Source organism: Macaca thibetana, chromosome 11, assembly GCF_024542745.1.
Source record: "Macaca thibetana thibetana isolate TM-01 chromosome 11, ASM2454274v1, whole genome shotgun sequence".
Classification (NCBI taxonomy): domain Eukaryota; kingdom Metazoa; phylum Chordata; class Mammalia; order Primates; family Cercopithecidae; genus Macaca; species Macaca thibetana.
Window position 1 is genome coordinate 59,686,237 of NC_065588.1, and position 22,965 is coordinate 59,709,201.

The 22,965-nt window shown below is 36.1% G+C and overlaps 1 protein-coding gene and 1 pseudogene across 1 annotated transcript in view; one reads left to right on the forward strand and one right to left on the reverse strand.

Moving 5' to 3' along the window:
* The window catches only part of PPM1H (protein phosphatase, Mg2+/Mn2+ dependent 1H), a 1,465,797-nt gene that overhangs the window by 645,582 nt on the left and 797,250 nt on the right, over positions 1 to 22,965 (reverse strand). The window lies entirely within an intron of this gene.
* On the forward strand, positions 12,944 to 13,518 carry LOC126931624 (heterogeneous nuclear ribonucleoprotein A1-like; annotated as a pseudogene).

A 22,965-nucleotide genomic window follows, 5' to 3' on the forward strand; every position in this document is an offset into this window, starting at 1 on the left:
GTAAGCCTGACTTTAAAAAAAGCTAAATGAAAATTATTTTTAATATCTATTACTTCTAATTAAAATAGAATCCAGAGATTCATTTAGAAATTTTTACATGTACAGCCTTTCACTTACATTTGAAAATATATAGAATAGGAAGTATTTAATGATCTGAAATCTATTGAGGCTTATAAAACTTAAAGATTATTCCCAAGCAACACCAATTCATGGATAAAGTTTCTTTTCTTTTGACAGCTTTCAGTGGGATCCTTGATTGCCCTATAATAGTAAAGGAGGCTGTTCATGCACTTTTTGTCAGGACATTCAGTAGTATGGTGGATTTGCTTTGATTAACTGTCAATAATTTGAATATGTAATCACCATCCCTTTTGTAGTGATTTAAAACTTCTTAATATGACTAATATGTCAGAATTTTAAGATCAATAGTCTCCCAATCATTAAACTTGAAACAGAACAAAAGCATATTTTCATGAAGTCAGAAAAATTTAAATTACAAGACATGAACAATCATTTGATTTTTTTTCTTTTTTTTCTTATTTTTATAGGTTTCCCTATCTTCTTGGTGGAACACCCTCAGTGGTGTCATGCAAGGAGGAGGGCTTTTGCTGTGGGCACAGCCCTCAGAGGCAAGTTTTCTTCATTTATTTTTGCTTCAATTTTGAGTATCTTCTTCTCCAGTCACCTGGTTCTCCAGAACATGAAATTCATAGATATGTGACATCGTGAGAATCTTCCAATCTAAAATGTAGGCTTATTTAGATACACAAGTATATTTCCCCTTTATTTCTGTTAACTTTGTATAACTTGGTCCATTGATATCTATCTCTAATACAATATCAGGTTTAATGTTCTCATTTGGTAATTATATATTTCTTACAGAAAATTGGCTAATTTATCAATCTCTACCTCTTTTATCTAAAGTTGAGATACTTCTGTTACTCCCATTTGTATAGAAAAGCTAGAATTATCAAATGTCCAATTGTTTCGTGACAATTCAACATTTTAAAGTTATATTTAGACTGCATGTGCAGAGCATATGTTAGCTTACAAAGGAAATTAACCTCTTACTTTTTTCAAATGAACATCACTAAGTTAATTTTGAGTGGATAGCTAATGAGATTACATGGGATGAGATTTTTTTAAAAGGCCATCACCTTGGGTCAAGCCAATATATATTTTCCCATAACAATTATGTTCTTAATGGGTATTGTTTTGTAGCAAATTACTTGCCTGGGACCTGTGACACAGGCCAGTAGTAGCAATATAAATGTAAGAACAGTTGCTTTGAATAAGGTAATGAAAGATATGTTTCATTGTATATGTGTTGTTTTGTGGTACAAAGAACTTATAATCTACAACTTTATATTCATACAACTGAACCGAGATACTTTGCATTTTTTCCTTAAGTTTAATAGTTTCTTAACTCTGATTCCATAAAACTATTTACCTTAGAGATAATGACTTTTTCTATGTTAAGAGTGGGACAGATTTCCTATAGAGAGTATGTGACTTACCTGTGAAGTTTTACAATAAAAGTTATATAATAATAAAAATGATGATCATAGTTAACATTTTTTGATCACTTACATTTCTTGGAGTCATATTCAGTTAAGAATTTGTAGGGAAAACTAAGTATATCATAATATTCATCTTTAAAAATTCCAGAATATATTTTTACAAAGATGCTAAGATGAAATTATCTGATACTTGGAGTCAAACAAAGTTGCATTACAAAACTGTTAAAAACTTGGGTTAGTGTGTGATACCCGGTAATTTGCTGAACTTCTATGAGATTTACTCAACACAGAGATTAGTCTATGCCATTTGTATATATTTACTTATATTCACTTATTGAATAGAGATGAGGTAGCTACTTTAACCTCATTTTAAAGATGAGGAAACCAAGTTTTAAAACGCTCTAATAACTTGCCTAAGGTCCCAGAGATAGGACTAGAACACATGCAGTTCAGCTCCATGACAAGTTCTAACCAAGACTTGGATCACTTCAAATGACCCAGCCTACAGAGTATTCAGTTTAAAATTCTGGTTCATCCATTTGATTCTTTGCTGAAGTAGCATGAGCAAATTCCACCATAACATAATGGTTCTCACCCGTAAGAGGTGTTTTGGGTGGTGATCCCTAGGGTCTGAAAAGTGTCTCTGCATGGTCAAGTATGTCAGCAGCATGAAAACAGAGCTCACTAAATGGCCTCTGATGGTGAAAATGGCAAGGAAACTCCTTGGAGTAACATTTAGTTAAAAATGTGTAAGGAAAATTAAATATCTCAGAATATTCTATCTAAATTCTAGAATACCTTTTTTTTTTTTTTTTGCAAAAATGCTATAATGAAATTATCATGATACTTGGAGTCAAACAATGAAAGTTCAATGGTGAAACTGTGACAAACTTGAGTTAGTGTGTGATATGGAGTAATTTGCTAATCTTCTATGAGACTTTAATAATCTCTCTTGTCTTTTTTGTGTGTGCGTGTGTGAGACAAGGTCTCACTCTTGTCACCCAGGCTGGAGTGCAGTGGTGTAATCTTGGCTCGCTGCAGCCTTGACTTCCAGAGCTCAGGTGTTCCTTCCATTTTAGCCTATCAGGTAGCCTGAACTACAGGTGCGTGCCACCACACTCAGCTAATTTTTTGTAATCTTAGTAGAGACAGGGTTTGCCATGTTGCCTAGGCTGGTTTTGAACCCCTGGGCTCAAGCAATCTTCCTGCCCTGGCCTCCCAAAGTTCTGGGATTACAGGTGTGAGCCACCGCGCCCGGCTCCTCATATCTTATATAGGAGATTGAAATAGACACAAAGGTCCTTTCAGTGTTAAAAATTTGTTATATTATTTAAATTTTTCTCAACAACTGGAAAATGCCATTCTAGTCAAAACACATTTTAAAATCCTGTGACTTGGCCAAGACGGGTGGATCACGAGGTTAGGAGATCGAGACCATCCTGGCTAACACGGTGAAACCCCGTCTCTACTAAAAAATACAAAAAACTAGCCGGGCGAGGTGGCGGGCACCTGTAGTCCCAGCTATTCGGGAGGCTGAGGCGTGAACCCGGGAGGCGGAACTTGCAGTGAGCTGAGATCCAGCCACTGCACTCCAGCCTGGGTGACAGAGAGAGACTCTGCCTCAAAAAAAAAAAAAAAAAAAAAAAAAAAAAAACCAAGAAAAAAAATCCTGTGACTTATAATGTTATACTTGAAACCAAAATACCATAAGTCAAATTTAGTTCTGTTTTAAAGCAAGCAATGCTTTACACTTGAAATTTTTACTAAAATTTCATCAGGACTAATTCAAAATCTAGGAAGAAGTTTGAAATGAAGAGAAATGCAGTTTAAAGTATATTTTCATTTTACCTGAGAAATAATAAACTATTTAAAAAAATAAAATGATCAAATTGGAATGCAATAATGTTCTCATAATTCCTCGGACAGGCATATTGTTTAGAGAATGTCTGTCTGTCTGGAACTCAATTGCACATTTGAGTCAGATACAACTCCTTAAACAACATGAACATTTTTAGATATTTCATGAATGAACATTCAGGTTTCTATGGCGAGACAAAGAAAGATCAGTCCAAATGTGCATCTGAAAAATACAGCAAGGCACAATTCACCTTCTTTCTCTTTGAGTAAACTTCACTTAAAATAAAGGCTGCATCCTGATACTGTTAAATAATTTTACTCGTTTTTGTACCGATGTATTTTCACTGAGAAATGTAAGTGTTCCATCACTGTCCAAGGATTAGTAACTGCTAGTAAGAAAATTCAGAGAAATATTTAAATTACAAGGCATAATAGTAACTTTGTTCTGATGTTTTCCCTAAATATACCGTACTAAACTTCAATTTTTAAAACCCTTTAAAAAAGGAACACTTTATATTTTTATGCTTCCATAAAATTGAGAGACTGATTATGTGAATTTTTAATGGGGGCTTACTAGTATGTATTTTATTCTTTTGCTATATCTGCACTAATACATTTCAGAGTCTGTTTAAGAAATAGACAAAACAAAAAAAGTTATTTTTCTCTCTCACATTCAGCAGAAAATATTAAAATAAGAAAATCCTAAGGATACTTATTGGATACTCTAACACCACTTCTTGGAAGAAATTACTTTATGAATCTTTAAGGATTCTATTAATCATCATTAAGTAGATTAGGATTGGAAGAAGAAATGAACCAGAATCAACTACTAAACTCCTTGAGGGTCTCTGAATGCATTACACGCTAAGTATCATTCTGGTAGGGTTTACAGGAAACTGCCTTTGATATTCCATTTTACCGAGGGTGGTGGGGAAATCCATTTGAAAAGACATAAAGATAAAATCACTGAACAGTGCCTTTGTAATTGGCTTTCCGTGCAACCTGAGGAAAATGTCTTAATCTCTATTTTCCAACAAGAAATTAATTATTAATTCACATATCCATCCACATGCGTTAAGCATTTCTCAATAATTGTGGTCTACTTCTTTCACGGAATGCTCTGTGGGTTAATCACTAACCTGGGGGTTATGAAGGTGTGGATGGGAATTATATGTGGAAGAAAGCCCACTCGGGAGAAGATGAAGATGAATCACCAGGAGGGCTTGCTGGCAGCCTGTAAGGCCTCACTGGGTGGGGTTAACCTAGTGATGCCATTTGGTCCAGCATCTGGTCCTCAGCATTGCATGCTTTAAAACAAAACTTTTTATCAGGAGTTGGTTACCAGTCTCTGGCTGATGGATTAATGTTAACCAAACCTCACTGCAGACTTCTTTGTAAACCAGAATACAATGAATTCTTTCATAGAAAAGCGGACAGTCTTTTTTCAGTGACCAAAATGATCAATGACACTACTCAAAGCGTCCCAAAAGAGTAATCAGAACATGGCTGTCCTGGCAAGGAATAAGGCAAAAAGAGGCTGGTATTCCTGAGGAGGATCTGACTAACAAATGTGCTGACCTTACAGCAAAGAACACGCTCTAGAATTACCCTGCTCCCAAAATTGAGACACTGCTTCATTTTCTTTGCTTGTCCTCAACTTGTGGGTTGATACTTTCTTCTTCTCCTTTTTTGTTTTGTTTTGTTTTGTTTGTTTTTTGTTTTGAGACAGTCTTGTTCTGTCACCCAGGTTGGAGTGCAGTGGCACTATCTTAGCTCACTGCAGCCTTTGTCTCCCAGGCACAAGTGATTCTCATGCCTCAGCCTCCCGAGTAGCTGAGATTTCAGGCGAGCACCAGCTAATTTTTGTATTTTTAAAGTAGAGATAGGGTTTCACCATGTTGGCCAGGCTGGTCTTGAACTCCTAACCTCAAGTGATCTGTCTGCCTCGGCCTACCATTACAGGCATGAGCCACTGCACCTGGCCCTGATACTTTCTTACTTAGATATAAGTATTTCAGATTGAACCAAGTTAGTTGTCCCTAGTCAAGGAGCTGTTCCGGGGCTCAGAGACATTCTGTCTCCTCCCATCATGTGCTGATTTAAGTAGTTTATTTCTCAAAGGACAATGTTGTCACTCCTACCTCTAAATTCTCTGGGGCATCTCACTCTGCCTTCATATACTGTCTGTATAAGTTTTCAGCATGTCATGGGAGAAAGTTTAAAGTATGACTTTTCTAGAATATTTGAAGAACACCAAATACACAAAACTATAATTCAGAGCATAAAATTTTGTCAAAATAACCAATGAATATAAATAATTTAAAAGTTGCTTTAAATTTGCTAAAACACTTAAACCATAAGTTAAGATAGTAACAAAAAATATCTGTATTTATGTTGAGTAATAGTTTTTGAACATTTCAGGGATGGGCTTTAGAAGCACAGGTATACTAGTGCTATTATTACCTGTGACTTTTTCTCTTAGCTGAATTACAAAGTAAAATCTCAGTCAAATAAACCAAATGGTTCTGCACATTTGACTGGAGCAGGACTCATGATTATTGTCTTAGATTCCCTTCTTTCAAGGAAAGTCCTAAGATCCCCTAACCCAAAAACAGCAAGGGTCTTGTAAGAAGAGGAAGGAAAAAATTAATAGATCTTATTTGGGATTTCTCTGACTCCTGGCTGTTCTGGCCAGCTTCTGCCTGCCCTTGAAACTCCCCCAGCTTTATCTACAGATCATATTGGACTTGCCTTTGCATTTCTGCTTGAGGTTTGTCATATCCTTCTACTCTTTCATCTTAGCTCTAATTCACAGTACCGTGGGTTCTGTTGCATCTCCATCACAGCTTCTCCTTAGATTTAACCTCTGAGCCATCTCACTGGATTCAACTCAGGGCCAGCTGACCAAGGTTCCCCTGTATCGATGCTCCAACCCTTCCCCTTATTACTAGGCTGGAGATCTGGCTTGGATGCCTCCTTTCCTGCTTGGGTTTAACTCTATCTGATCCAGAGTGTTATGATATATAGGTTCCAAAATGTATTCAATTGTGGACCAACATAGTCTTTAAGGAGTTGGGTCTCCAGCGACTTTGCATTGAGTACTACATGATGCATTTAGAGGCAAGGTAGCTTCTTCCTATATACATTCCTGTAAGTTCCCAAGTGAGTTATTTCTTTAAGAGGAGAAAATAAATTATAAAATGTGTAACATTCCTGCTGTACATGCCTCTTGTGCAGGCTACCCATGTGACGGCTGTTTTCTTTTCCATACCCCTCACATGATTAGGCCAGGAAGAGAGGTAGGTGTCTATCTTTCTCTTTAGTATTGCCTCCAGACCATTATCTTTCCCCTCTTCATAAAAACATACGACTTTAAATTTCATGTCATCAGAGTATACTACCTATGATCTCTCTCTCATGCAATCAATAATCTACCATTCCCTAGGTCACGTCCCCTCATCCCTTGAATATTTAACTTCAAGATTATCAACTTATCTTCAGTGCTGCTACTCCTGTCTTAACTACTGGTGATTTAAAATTTTTTTTTTACTTTTTTAAACTTTTTTTGAGACAGGGTCTTGCTCTGTTGCCCCAGGCTAGAGTGCAGTGGCATAATCTTGGCTCACTGCAGCCTCTGCCTCCCAGGTTCAAGTGATTCTCATGTCTTGGCCTCCCAAGTAGTGGAGATTACAGCTTGTACCACCATGCCTGGCAGATTTTTGTATTTTTTAGTAGAGATGGGGTTTCACCATGTTGGCCAGGCTGGTCTCCAACTCCTAGCCTCAAGTGATCTTCCCACCTCGGCCTCCTAAAGTGCTGGGATTACAGGTGTGAGACACCATACCTGGTCCTCTTGGTGATTTTAATATATGCAAAGGTGATTCTTCTATCACTTTGACTGGATAGGCCCTAGACTACCTACCATCCGGTGATCTTTTGTTCCTCTCTCTCTCAGTCTCTCGCTGATGGTCATCACGATCCTGGCATTACCAATAATTACAACACCTCCATAATCTCAATTTAAAACATCGCACGTTGTTTTTTTTCTTTTTCTTTTTTTTTTTTTTTTTTTGAGACTGAGTCTCGCTCTGTTGCCTAGGCTTGAGTGCAGTGGTGCGATCTCGGTTCATTGCAAGCTCCACTTCCCAGGTTCATGCCATTCTCCTGCCTCAGCCTCCCAAGTAGCTGGGACTACAGGCACCCGCTACCATGCCCAGCTAATTTTTTGTATTTTTAGTAGAGATGGGGTTTCACCGTGTTAGCCAGGATGGTCTTGATCTCCTGACCTTGTGATCCACCCGCCTCGGCCTTTCTATCATCTACCATCTTTCCAGCATATACCTGTGAGCACTTCAATTACAAAATCGTTTGACTTACCTTGAGAGCCTCAATTCATTTATCCTATCCTACTTGGATAGCATAGGATATTTATTTTATCTCCTTTCTTAGAATGAACTCCATGGTCAAGGATTGTAATTACTCATCATGCACACTCTTAACACCATTGTCTCCTTTTTATTTTATTATAATGATACTCATTTTGCTAAAATATAACCCTAGGTAGTTCCAACTCTCCATTACTCTTTGTCTGCATTTTAGCAGCTGAATATGGCTAGAAAAGCATACAACCCTGCCTATTGATCTAATTTTAAATTTATGATCCCAAATCTCATGTATACTGTTTAGCAATCAATCCATATTCCTCAGCTTTATTCACTCCCTTACTCTATTAGATAACTATTTCACATTAGTTCTTTTCTCAAACCTCCAATATATACAGCTCACTCCCAAATTATGACTTTGCTGCAAGTTCACTAAGAAATATGAAGCAACAGATTCCAAATTTCCTCCATCACATCTAATCCCTTACCTGCAACTGGTTTATATCCTCTGCCTTCTCTCAACTATGGATGAACTATTTACTCTCTCTGTTTCTCTCTCTCTCAGTCTTTCTCTGTCTTATCTCTACTGCATAATTCTCATAAGCATGCAACAATTTCATTTCCCCATCTTAAAAAAAGTTCTCTTTCCCTTGACTCCACTTTCTCTTCCATCTACTACCCATTTTCTCACTTCTGTTTACAGTAAAACTTTTAAAAAATAGTTGGCTTTAACTTGCTGCCTCCAATTTCCTTCTTTTTTTTTTTTTTTTTTTTTTTTAGACAGAGTCTCACTGTGTTGCCCAGGTTGGAGTGCAGTGACACCATCTCAGCTCACTGCAAACTCCGCCTCCTGGGTTAAAGAGATTCTTCTGACTCAGCCTGCCGAGTAGCTGGGACTAGAGGTGCCCGCCACCACGTCCAGCTAATTTTTGTATTTTTAGTAGAGACGGGGTTTCACCATGTTGGCCTGACTGGCCTCAAACTCCTGGCCTCAGTGATCCCAAAATGCTGCCTTGGACTCCCAAAGTGCTGGGATTACAGGTGTAAGCCACTCCCATTGTTGTTAATTCCATTGAGTATTATATTAGCTGTGGCCTTTTTATATATGGCCTTTAGTATGTTGAAGTGTGTTTCTTCTTTACGTAATTTTTTGAGAGTTTTTCTCATAAAGGAAGTCAAATTTTGTCACTTTTTCTGTGTCTATTGAAATTATCATGTGATTTTATCCTTTACTCTGTTAATGTACTGTATCACAATAGTTGATTTTTATATGTTGAGCCATCCTGCATCCCAGCTATATATCCCACCTGATCATGATGTATTGTCCTTTCAATGTGCTACTGACTTCAGTTAGCTACTATTAAGAATTTTTCATCTACGCTCATCAGGAATATTGGCCTGTAGTTTTCATTTCTTCTGGTATCTTTGTGTAGCTTTGGTATCAGAGTCATGCTGGTCTCATAAAATGAGCCTGGAAGTGTTCCTTCCCTCTTAAATTTTCTGAAAGTGTTTGAGAAGACTTGGCATTAATTCTTTTTTAAATGTTTGCTAGAATCCACATGTAAATGCATCTTTTCCTGAGCTTTTCTGTGTTGAGAAGTTTTTGATTACTGATTCAATATCCATTCTAGTATAGACCTGTTCAGACTTTCTATTTCTTCACGATTTAGTCTTAGTAGGTTGCATGTTTCTAGGAATTGTTTGTTTCTTCTAGGTTGTCCAGTTTATTGGTGTGTAATTGTTCATAGTAGTCTCTTATGATCCTTTTTTTATGTAGTCTCAGTTGAAATGTCTCCTCTTTCATTTCTGACTTTAGCCTTTTCTCTTTTTTCTTAGTCTAGAAATTTGTCGAATTGTTTTTTCATAAAACCGACTCTTCACTTTAATTTTTTCTGTTTTTCTTTTTTCTATTTCATTTTTGCCCTAATCATTATTTCCTTTCTTCTTTTAACTTTTTCTTAGTTTGTTCTTCTTTTTCTAGCTCTTTGAGGTGGAAAAGTTTTTAATTAAGAGATCTTTCTTTTTGTTTTAATTTAGATATTCATCACTATAAATTTCCCTCTTAGAATTTCTTTTGCTAGATCTCAGAAGATTTGTTACATTATGTTTTTGTTTTCACTTGTGTCAAGGTATTTTCTAATTTCTTTTATTTATTTTTTGACCTACTGGTTGGTTAAGAGTGTGTTGTTTAATTTTCACATATGTTTTCCTTCTGCTATTGAATTTTAGCTTCATTCCATTGTAGTTAGAAAAGATACTTGATATGATTTCAATCTTCTTATATTTATTAAGACTTATTTTGTGACCTAACATATGCTAGATCTATCCTAGAGAAAGTTTCATATGGATTTGAAAAAAGTGTGTACTCTGCTGTTTTTGGATGAACTGTTCTGCATATGACTGTTAGGGCTATTTGGTTAATAGTGCTGTTCAAATCCTCTGTTTCTTTATTAGTCTTCTGTCTAGATATTCTATCCATTATTGAAAGTGTGGTATTTAGGTCTCTTACTATTATTGTATTGTTGTCTATTTCTCCCTTCAGTTTCTTTAATGTACACTTTTTTATATAGTCTGATATTGAGTGCATATATATTTACAATTACTATTTTTTTCCTGGTGGGTGAATCCTTTTATTATTACATAATGTTCTTCTTTGTATCTTGTGATGGTTTTCACTTAAAGTCTGTTTTTTGTGAGATAAGTGCAGCCACCTATTCTCTCTTTTGGTTACCATTTGCATGGAATACAGTATTCTGTCGTGTATATATTTATTTTTATAAACCAATTTCATATTTTCTTATTATGTTGCTATCTAACATTTTTAATTTCATCTTGGAGAATTCCCTTTAGCATTTCTTATAATATAGGTCTAGTCATGATAAACTCCCTCAGCTTTTGTTTGAAAGATAGGTTTGGCACATATAGTATTCTTGGTTGGCAGTTTTCTTTCAGAAATTTGTATTTATCATCCCCCTTCTGGTCTGTAAGGATTTTGCCGTAAAATTTTCTAATAGTCTTATGGATATTCTCTTGTATGTAAAAAGTCAGTTTCTTTTTGCTACTTTCAAAATTCTCTCTGACTTTTGACAATTTGATTATAATGTGGCTTGTTGTACATTTCTTTGGGTTCACCTTATTTGGTGTTCTTTGAACTTCTTAGATACGATGTCTATTTCCTTCCCCAGATTTTGGAAGAAGTCAGTCCAGTCAGAGATTTTGGAGGCTTCTAACAATTTTTCCCTTCCCAAAGAGAAGCAGGAACTATGGGTTTTTGTCTGTTTACTCTGTGCAGAGCTGAGGGGTGGGGAGCTATGGTGTCTACTAGTACATGCTACTGTCTTCATTATCTCCCAGGTGGCTAGGCTATGCTGGACCTGCCAAAGCTCTAAGACTGGTAAGTCTGATGATATTTCTTTGGGAAGCCCAGAGAAGTTGGGGCATTGGATGTGCAGATTAAATCTTTTTCTCTTCAGGCGGATGCTGGGAGCTGGGATATTTTTTATTCACTCACTTTTTGCTGATCAAGGGAGAAGATCTATGGTATCTACCAGCCTAGTGTGTCACCATTTCCATTCTTCCTCAAGCAGATAGTCCGGGCTGGTCCTGTCAGAGCTCCACTAATGGAAAGACAGAGGCCAGTCCTTAGGGACCCTCCTCAGAAAAGCTGAAGCTCTGTGTACATAAACTAGTTGCTTTCATCCCCTAGGAGAAGTTGAGAGCTAGAGATTCTCCTCTTGATTCTATGGTGTCATTGCTGGGGTTTGGGGTTCTGGCAAGAAGATGTTCTGAATCTCCCTTTTAGTACTGGTGAGTCTGGTTTCCCATTGACCTCATGTACAGAAGACCTCAGTTATTTTCTGGCTTTCTCACAAAATAATTTATTCATGAATTTTTGCTGAATCAGTGTGTTTGTGAGGAGGGAGACCCAGGACTTCTTATTCTGCCATCTTTCTTTAGTTCTTAATCCATGGCTATATCTGACCTTTACCTTTTTCCTTCTCCAGAAACAAGAAATGACACTGATTTACTAGATGAAATGAGAGTTGCAAAGCAACTAAAATGCTGCCAGTAAAGAAATTATGTTAGCTATAACTTCCCAGGCATTAAATTATTTTGCCCTCTATTCTCATGTTATAGTTTTGGATTTTTCTCTAGGATTATATGCACCTACCACTACAACCATCATTTTTTTCTCTAGGATTATATGCAACTACCACTACAACCAACAATTATTTTGCTGAGAATAATTTGACTTCTATTTCCTGCCTGAGGCCTGGAAGCATTGTAATAGGAACTATATTTGCTGCTAAAGTTTGTTCTGGTATTTTGGTGAAATCAGAAATTCTGCCATTTCCAATGCACCAACTCTGATTACATTCTTCTAAATCTGGTGTGCTTTTAATAAAGGAGAGAAAGATGATTTTTTTTTCAATTTATGTTGTGACAATTAACTGCTTTCCACTTCCTCTAGGAAGCCACGAAATTAGTGCAAGTAATCTGTGAATTCATATACTAGTCAGTGCATTTATTATAGGCTGACTAAGCAGACTGTCTCACATATATGTAAGCCTCTGTCTTTCAACTGCATGTAGATTTTATTACAATTGGCAAAATACCAATAATTGAAAGTACTACTGAATTCATAGAAACTATTTGTCATACATTTTCCAAACTAATGAATAACAGAACTGTAATTAGTGTAATATGAGATTTCATTAGTTTGTTGTTGCTATTATTAATAAAGTCATTTTTATAAATGAAAGTTTGGGTACCATAATCTATTCTCATTGCTTTACCTAACTTAAGAAGCAATTTTAGATTGGAACATCACCTTTACTAAAGAATCTTTTTAGTTCTGCATGTTTCTCCAGTCTAAATCTTAATTCCAGCAGCATGACCCCCTAGTCTGCTCCGGCAATCAGAGCATTGCAATCTTGGAAGATTTATTACTTGTCAGGAATTCTAGGAGAGGCATACAATTTTTTACCACATTCCCAGTCAGGAATAGTTACTTTACTAATACAACTTATTGTAATGGGAGTGTACTTTTCATATCTGCCCATTTTGACCACCAGGACATTTTTGTAGAGTACCATTTTTTAATTTAAAAAATGACACCTTAGGGTTTTCTGCCTGTGGATGCCACTGAAGAAGCATCACTAAAGTCTCCTTCCCACTGCAATCATGTCTAAGTCAGAGTCTCCTAAAGAGCCCAAACAGCTGTGGAAGCTCCTCATTGGAGGGTTGAACTTTGAAACAATCGATGAGAGTCTGAGGAGCTATTCTGAGCAATGGAAAATGCTCACAGACTGTGTGGTAATGAGAGATCCAAATGCCAAGCACTCCAGGGTCTTTGGGGTTGTCACATGTGCCACTGTGGAAGGGGTGGAAGCAGCCATGAATACAAGGCCACACAAGGGGGATGGAAGAGTTGCGGAACCAAACAGAGCTGTCTCAAGAGACCAGATGCCCACTTAACTGTGAAAAAGATCTTTGTTGGTGGCATTAAAGAAGATACCAAAGGACATCAGTTAAGAGACTATTTTGAACAGCATGGAAAAATGGAAGTGATTTAAATCATGACTGACGGAGGCAGTGGCAAGAAAAGGGGCTTTGCTTTTGTAACCTTTGAGAGCCATGACTCCGTGGATAAGATTATCATTCAGAATTACTGTACTATCAATGGCCACAGCCTTGAAGTAAGGAAAGCCCTATCAAAGCTATTGCTTCATCCAGCCAAAAGTTCGAGGTGGTTCTAGAAACTTTGGTGGTGGTCATGGAAGTGGTTTTGGTGGGAATGACAGCTTTGGTCATGGAGGAAACTTCAGTAGTCATGGTGGGTTTGGTGGCAGTTGTGGTGGTGGTGGATATTGTGGCAGTGGGGATGGCTATAATGGATTTGGTAATGATGGAAACAATTTTGGAGGTGGTGGAAACTACAGAGATTTTGGCAATTAGCCAGAGACATGACAAGGAAATTACAGATTACAACAGGTCTGTGAACTCAGCCAAGCACAGTGGTGGCAGGGCCTAGCTGCTACAAAGAAGACATGTTTTAGACAATACTCATGTGTATGGGTAAAAATCTCTAGGGCTGTAGTGGTGACTAATTGTATAATAGGTTATTTTAGTTTCTGCTCTGTGGAAAGTGTCAATCATTCCAACAAAAGGTTTCAGTGTAGAATATTTTTTACTTTTTGCACCCATGCTGTCGATTGCTAAATGTAATAGTCTGATCATGACACTGAATGAGTGTGTCTTTAAAGATAATATATTAGGTACATTTTCACACCTTACTAAGGAAAACATAATTTTACTGCCTGCACAACACCATTTTTGCTTTATGATTAGATTTAATGAATTTTATTGCTTATAAATAAAAATACATATCCTGGTACATGATTTTTTTTATATAACTTTGTGCTAAATTTACTCAAAGAGTATAATAAACATGTTTATGGCTCTTAATACATATTCCTAAATTGCTTTCCAGAAATGTGTTGCTTATTTAAACTCCTACTGGGAGCTAAACTTCTACTGTGAATTTTACCTTCTCTTTACCAAAACTGATTTTTATTTTAAAAAACTGTTGATAATTTGGTAAAATTTATTATTAGAAAGGTGGAACTTTTTATATTTTATTATCTATTTGCATTTCTTCTTCTGAGAATTGTCATTTCTTATTCCTTTTAGCATTAGAACTTGATTTCTTCAGAACCTTTTATTTTTATAGTGTGCCTTGTTTTGCTCAATTTGCAGCTAATCTTCCGTGTCCTTGCACTAGAACTATCAATTTGATCTCAACTGTAGAGGCTCTCTAGCCTTTCTAACTATCACTTCTCAGAGTTAACTTCTATAACTTCTCAGAGGATTTTCTTTCTCACCCACATTTAGACAGCTCTTTTTTCATATTATAGTGCAGAATTGGACAAATGCAAGAACTGTTCTCCAAAATCTTTACTGCCCAATTTGCTCTGGAGTTGGCTTTTCTATCTAGATGGTATCTTCACTTCAGATATGTTAAAAAAAAAAAAATTTTTTTTTTTTTTTGAGATGGAGTCTTGCTCTTGTTGCCCAGGCTGGAGTGCAATGGCACGATCTCGGCTCACCGCAACGCCCGCTTCCTGGGTTCAAGCGATTCTCCTGCCTCAGCCTCCTGAATAGCTGGGATTATAGGCACCAGCCACCACATCTGGCTAACTTCTGTATTTTCAGTACAGACGGGGTTTCTCCATGTTGGCCAGGCTGGTCTCGAACTCCCGACCTCAGGTGATCTGCCGGCCTCAGCTTCCCAGAGTACTGGGATTACAGGCGTGAGCCACTGTGCCAGGCCAGTATGTTCAAATTTATACCATAAGTGGTAGGACATGAAGGTTGTTAAGTCATCCTAGGTTTAGGTCAGAAAGCAGACTTCCTTCTGCAGAGAAGCCATCAATTCTTTGATACCATCCCACGCTATTAAACACATCCTCTAAGACAGTCACTTGAGGTTGTACTATGTATTGTTTCATCATACACTTCCAACGGTAGTCTGTAAAACTGACCACCAAGTGTCTAGTCACTGCCATAGCAACTTCTACATTACAGAAAGAAACAATTTGGCAATGAAAATGACTTAAAGGGCGCATCATCTCTACTTTTGAATCATCTGACTTCTTTCCACAAGCAATAAAATTAAATATTCAAACTAGGAAATGTATTATTTAAACTAGCAAAAAGATGACATAGAAAGAATGAGGGCAATGGGATGGTGTCCTAGCCGGGGTTGGATCTCAGCCCTGTGCTGCTGGAAGAGCTCTGGCCACCTGCAACCCTGAACTGGAATAATTGAGTGAATAATTATCCTATTTATGTTTATTAATCTCTCTTAAATGTATACATAGCTCAAATTTATTTTCATGTTTAATATTAGATGTGTTTTAGTTTTTATTTAGAAACTTGGTAATGTTTTTGTGACAAGAAATATGCTGTAGGAACTTAGCTCTTATTTATATCAATTAGCCTGTAGTAAAATTGGTTTCATTAATGATCATTTTTGCTTAAAGTAGCAGTTTCCAAGAACTCATCCACAATGTTAAGTGAGGACCTAGTGTACTTCAGCCACGCAGAATAGGTCAGGACCTCAATGCCCTTTTCCAATTGCCTGCAATTGGCCAGATGTAGGCATGAAAGCTGTTGACCCAAGCAGAAAAAAAATCAGGAAGAGCTGAGGATCAGGATGGATACAACCACCCATGAGCTAAGGAGACAAGTTAATTTGTCATGCTGCTCTCAGCCAGGGCACTGCCTTCAGCCAGGTTTGACCCTTTAAAGCAGCAGTTACCACCCACACTGTGTCCATCAGAATTACCTGAAATTAATTACCTGAAATTAAGATTCAAGTTCTCAGGAGCTACCTTAATAGTTTTTAATTCAGTGGGTGATTCAATTGGATCTCAGAATCTTCATTTCAACATGTAACTGATTTTTTTAATGAGATGATTTGAGAAACACACTTTAAGAAATACCACTTTTAAAACTAACAACTGTTCTTGGGAATTCCAGTTGTACCAAAATGTGCCAAGTGTCTCAACAATGTGTATTCAAAAGTTCATACTTACCTCACTGATCTGAGCTGCCATCTTTATTATATACCAAATTTCTACATGTATTTGAGTCTATTCGTGGATTTTCTAGTCTCTTATCTAGACTATTCTATTTACATGCCACACTGTGGTAATCATGGAAGCTTTAAAATATGTTTTAGTATCTGATAACGTAATTACTCTTCTTTCCAAGATATTTCTTGGCTATTTTTTCTTTTGTCATTTTTTTCATATTAACTTTAGAATCTACATGTTCTTTTATTCTTCATTCCTTCCCTTCTTCTCTTTCTTCTTCCCTTCTTTCTCTTTTCATCCATCACTAGGCATGTGCTAATCTTCTTGGCCTCATGCTAATATTAGTCAAGTTATAATTCAATAGCAGGAGAGAAGATAAATTTGAGAGGTCACTATCCTATTTGTCAAGACAAATTTGATTTGCTTAAGATCAGAAGAAAGGCAAATTAAAGGAATAGGACTACTAATATTTTAATGAAAGCACATTAAATGTATCAATTACTTTAGGAAGAACTGAAATCTTTACAATTTTGAATCTTTCTATTCAAGAAGTTAATGTCCTAAAACTCTTGTGTTTTTGTGTATGTGTATGTGTGTTCTTCAGGAATGTTTTAATGTACTTCCCATAAAGTTGTATAAATTTATTGTTAAATATGTTCCTGTTTTATCATCTTGTTGCCAATGTAGGTGGTATATTCTTTCATTAGCTTTTTCAGTTATTTATCGTTTGTGTTTCTGAAGGACATCACTTTATGCATATTAATTTTACACCACAATTTGTTACTGAGGACCCATCACTTATAGTACTTTTTTGTTGAATCTCAAGATTGTCAGTTTTGTAATTCAAATCTCTAGAAATAGTAATAACTTTATCATTTCAAATTTCATGACTAATTAATTATCTTGTCTAAATAGCATTGAATAATACTCCCTGTATAAAATATTATTATGTTAAGAAATTGTACATTTTATTAAATGTTCTCATCAAGAATGGATATTGGACTTTGTTTAAAGGCATTTTTTTAATCTATAAAAAGAATGTATATTTTTCCTTCTTGTATATCATGTTTCTGCTTGTGATAAATATATTTCTTAATATTGAACTGCATTTATATATTTCTGAAATAAACTCCATTTTAAAAAAAGATGTACTATCATTTTTTAAATGTAAGTTGAATTCTATTTGTTAATATTTTATTTAAGATTGTGTCTTACATTTGTAAATAAATTGTAATTTGATTTTTTAAAGTCCAGCCAAGTTTTAGAGTAATTTGACCCAGACCACGCTTGGTTTCCTGCCCCTTCTGCTGAGTCTTATATCTTGGTTTACCAATCACTGAGCCTAGCTCTTTTCTTTGTTTGTTTGTTTGTTTGTTTGTTTGTTTTTTGTCAAAATGTGAACTTGAATAAAGTAACTACAAGAAAGTAGAGAGTCAGAAAAACATGATTTTTAAAAAATGACAAAGATAAAATCTTCCTCTGAGACTGATCAACATTTTCACTCTGTGGAGGTATTATACTTTGTAGCATTTAAAATATTTGTAACGTTTCCAAGTTTTCAATTAAAAAACAGGATAGGAATAAAATGAGCAAATTAAAAATAAATAAAATTAATTCACTGTTTAATTGAAAAAAATTCATGAACGTGGCCTAGACTTTGCCTCTTGACCATCTGAATTCTAGCTCTTACACATGTGTTTGGGGACCTTCACGCCTCTCCTTGTAGGGACTTCCTGGGTTTTGCCCCATTTGAATCTTCATGTGACTGGTTTCTGTTTCAGGTTCCTGATCTCATTCAGACTAAATTCCAAAAAATTTCCATTTGTCTCCTTCCCACTTTCTATGTTTAACTTACTCCTAGGACCATCTGATAAATCCTTAAGGACCAAATATTAATTACTTCTGCTGATGAACTCTAAACAACTGGTTCTTTACTGCTCCCTTGAGGGCCTTGGCCTCCACACACAGCGTGGCCTATTCTAGAGGTGCTTAGTCCTTGCCACCTGGCTTATTCTCTCCAGAACAAGGACTAGGTACAAAGAATACACTGTGCTGAGAGCAGTGGAGAAGACAAAGATGACACCATTCCTGTCTTCAAAGGACATAAAAACTAGATGGACAGAGGAGAAGTGAGGCTTATGTGTGTTTAGGGTTACAGGGGTTAGAAGGAGGGTGTTGTAAATCAGGCACAAGCATTAGTCAAAAACTAGCTATGAGTCTCGGGAGGCAAAGGGGTAGTTCAAATGACTCCTATAGTAGTTGAGAAAGGGAAAACAGATGTCACTATGACAATGAGAGAATACTTCATGGAGGACATGCTTCAGAGCTGCTCTGCAAAGGGTAATAACACATGCATGGACCATATGGAGGGAATCCCCTATGGGAAAACATAGCATGAGTGAAAGGATCAGCAGAAATAGGTGAAGATAGGAAGGGGATATTTTGGCTAGAATGAAGGATTTACATGGGGCAGCAGAATGAGAGAAAAGGCTAGAAAGATAGTTTTAATCCAGATTGTGGAGGAATTTACATTTATCTCATCACTAATAGAAGGCTCTCCCTAAAAAGCAGATTCTGTTAGTAGGCGAATAGAAAAGAGAATGACAGAGGGGAGTGCAGGAGAGAATCAGATATGGAGGGAACACAGGGCTCAGAAAAAAAAAAAACACTGAGTGGTAGGAAGATGAATGAAAGAGAGAAAAATGTCAGCCCTACGGCTTTTTCTATAGTCTCATCATTCGCATCCTACAGAGCACATAAAAGGGTTACAAGCTACATGAAATAAGTAATGCGATCAATACCTTTGGAGATACATCCTGTGAAGTACAACAGGGACTCAAACCACACAAAGCCTCCAGAAGAACTGCTTTATGATTCTGTGTGTATGTGTGTGTGCGTGCGCGCGCGTGTGTGTGTTAAACTAGTGGTCCACAGGTAGGACTTTTGTTATAAACACAGCAGATGTTTACCGTAGTTATTGCTTGAGCCCACCATCAGTGTATCACAGACATATCCCTGCCACCCAGAGATAGGTGACTCTTGCCAGTGTGCGGCCATTGTGTGTAAGCAGCAAGAGTTTCTAAGCTGAGTTCAGTCCCTATATGGATCTTGTTATTCTAATAGATGTCCTGATGAGATCACCAGTTTGTTGTTCAAAACAACAAAAAAAAGCATAATAAAATTGTCAGTTAAATGAAAAAGCAGCATACTTAACTTGTGTAGTAAATATTTTTATTATTATTATTATTATTTTTGCTACAATAACAAAGTACTCCAGAATGTAGTGGCTTACAGCAGCAGTAAACATATATTATCTCATATAGTTTCTGTAGGCCAGGAATTCAGGAAAATATTTGCTTGGTGGTTCTAGCTAGGAGTCTCTCATAAGGCTATAGTGAGGATGCTGGGCAGGGACGTAAACATCTGAAGGCTTGGCTGAGCTGGAGGATCTACTTATTTACATGGCAGATAAACAGGTGCTGGCTTGACAGGAGACTTTTCCATTGGGTTGCTTAACTGCCCTTGTGACATTATGACTGGCTTAACCCAGAGTGAATGATCCAGGTCAAGAAAGAAGTCCCAATGTTTTCTTATGACCTAGCCTTGAAATCCTCATATTATAATTCCCATATTATCCTAATGGTTGCAAAGGTCAGCCTCATTTGGAGACAGTGGGAGGGGCCTATACAAGGACTTGCATGCAATGAGACAAGGCTCTTCAGGAAGTGTTTTGGAATCTGGTTACTATGATAATTCTACCATAAAATGCTGTTCTACAAAAAAAGTATTTTGTGCCTTAGCTAAACTGCTATAGTGAAAAAAAGTCACATCTCAATGTGACACATTAGTGTATTTAAGATAATTATTGAGTTGGTATTTAAAAAGAAAAATAATTTTATAAGTAAACACAGATCCAAATAATGAAGTTACAGTTAGAGAATGGTATACCTTTTGGAGTCTGCTATTTATTTTAAATAATTTTAAAGTGTGTTTATTTGTTGCATGTCGACTTGCAATAGGAATCCCTTTACAAATTTGCATCAATAAGATTTAAATTTCATTTTTCAGCAATACAATAAACTCGGTTGTGAGAGAAACCCTTTCCAGTGCAATTTATATTAAAATCATGCATAACAGAGGAAGACAATTTGCCACTCTCTTCATTGGTTCTGAGCAGACAGCAGAAAGTATCTCCTCTTCATATCCCCAACCACCTCTCCAAACAGGTTTGGGGCCTAAAACTACACTGCCTATGTGGCTTCCCAAACTGCAGGCCAAAAGTTTGAGTTATAGTTGCCCTAAGTTGATAATGTTCTCAAGTGCCTGGCAGAAGTGAACGTGAACTGTCACTGGGAGAATCTGCTTTAAACACAACCTTCAAATAAGTTCCACTCGTGAAATTCTAAGGAACAAAGGCTCAAAATAAGAACTTACTAAACACTTGAGGCCAACTTTCCTGAGCAAGGGTCAGCTGAGACAATAAACTGCAGATTTAGGACTTCCAAGAATGCAGAGTTTAGAATTATCAGATAGAGATTATAAAATATTTAATGCGTTCAAGTAAGTAAAAGAATTTGTGGAAAGTAATGCGAAGAAAAAGAGACTATCAAAACTGACCAGAAAGATTTTTAAAAATAAAAAAAAAAAGAGAATTTTTGAAAATAAAAAAAATCATAATTGAAATTAGAAAGTAAGTGTATGAATTCAATAGGAGAAAGGATCAGCTAAAGAGAGTACTAGTGGACTGGAAGATAGAAGTGAAGAAATCATAAACTGTAGGACGGAGAGAGAATGAGATGGAAAACAGCAGAGACTAGCAAAAAGAGCAGTCAGAGTGATAAGGTCCAACTTAAATCATGCAAGAGTTCCAAAATAAGAAAATAAAGAAAATAGGAAAGAGGCAGTATTGAAATAGATAATGGTTAAGAAATTCCCTCAATTAATGAAATAAATCAATTTTCAGGTTAGAGAACTGTAATAAATCTCAAGTACAATGAATAAAAGAGAAAAAACAAAAATCCCCAACCCAAAAGTCTAAAGTCAAAGAAAAAAACAAAAAACAAAAAACAAGGAAAATGGAAAAATCAGGAGAAATAGAAAATCCAAAATGGAAAATAAAAAGATAGAGATAAATCCAAATATGTCCATTATTATAGACAGTATAAACTAGTTAAGAGGCAAAGACTGTCAAACTGAGAAAGTCTAGTTATACATTATTTTAAAAAGATACATCTAAAACATAAAGACATGAGAAAGTTGAAAGTAAAATGATGGGCCAGGCATGGTAGTGACTCACACCTATAATCCCAGAACTTTGGGAGGCTGAGGTGGGAGGATTGCTTGACGTCAGGAGCTTGAGAATAGCTTGGGCAACATAACAAAATCCGATCTCTATGAGAAATTACATAAATAACATTTTTAAAAGTAAAAATAAGGAAAAGAGAAGAAAATGATGAAAAAAGATTTACCAGACAACAGCGGAAGGGAAGAGGAAAAGGGGAGGGCAAAGGAAGGAAGAGGGAGCGTGGGAAAAATAAGAGGGGAAAGCGAAAAAGAAGAGGATGAAAAGGAGGAGGAGAGGAAGGGGGGAAAGGATGAGGAAGTGGAAGGGAAAGATAAAGAGAAGGAGGAGGCAGGAAAGTGTGGGGAAGAGAAAGAAGAAAGTCAATATCGCTTTTAGCTAGACATAAAGAAGCCATTATGTGCTGATAAAAGGTTTAATTCTCCAGAGGATGGACAGAATCATCAGCAAATAAAAATACAGAACATCTGGCTATATTTTAATTTTAGATAAATAACATATTTTCTTAAATATAAGTCTGTCCCGGATATTGCATACTAAAAAATTATACTCATACTAAAAAATTATTCATTGCTTACCTTAAATTCAAATAGCCTTATATTATATTTGCATCCCTGGAAGATGAATGTATCTCCTAACAGCCTCAAAACATATGGAGGAAATATTAATAGAACTACAAAGAAGAATTGATGTATTTGCCATCATTGTGGGAGATTTTAACACATCCTTCATATTTGGCAAGTATTCAAGCTTATTCTAACGGACATCCATATAATGTCATACACAAAAAGATATAATACACATTTTTTAATGTCCAAATGGAACATTTACAAAATTTGATCACCTACAAGATCACATAACAAGTCTCAATAAATTTCAATCAATTTCTATTCAAAATTCTATTACAGAATACATTCTTTGATTTTAAGGCAAATAAGTTCCAAACCATTAATGATAACAGAAAAACAGTGGACATTTGGAAATCAAAATAAAGCCTATCGTTTAGGAAAAGACAATTATAAGAGAAATTAGAAAATATTTGAAATTGAATGATTTTTAGAAACCCACATACTAACACTTGATAAATATGGCTAAAATAGTATTTTGAAGGAGATCTATGGCCTAAGATGTTTATGTTAGAAAAGAAAAAAGGCCAAAAATGGTGAGATATGTATTCAACTTAAGTAGTTAGAGAAATGACAACAGAATGCATGCAAAGAAAGCAAAAGGAAAGAAAAAATAAAGATGAGTGAAATTAAATAAAATGCAAATCAAAGATCTAATAGGATCAACAAAGCCAAAAA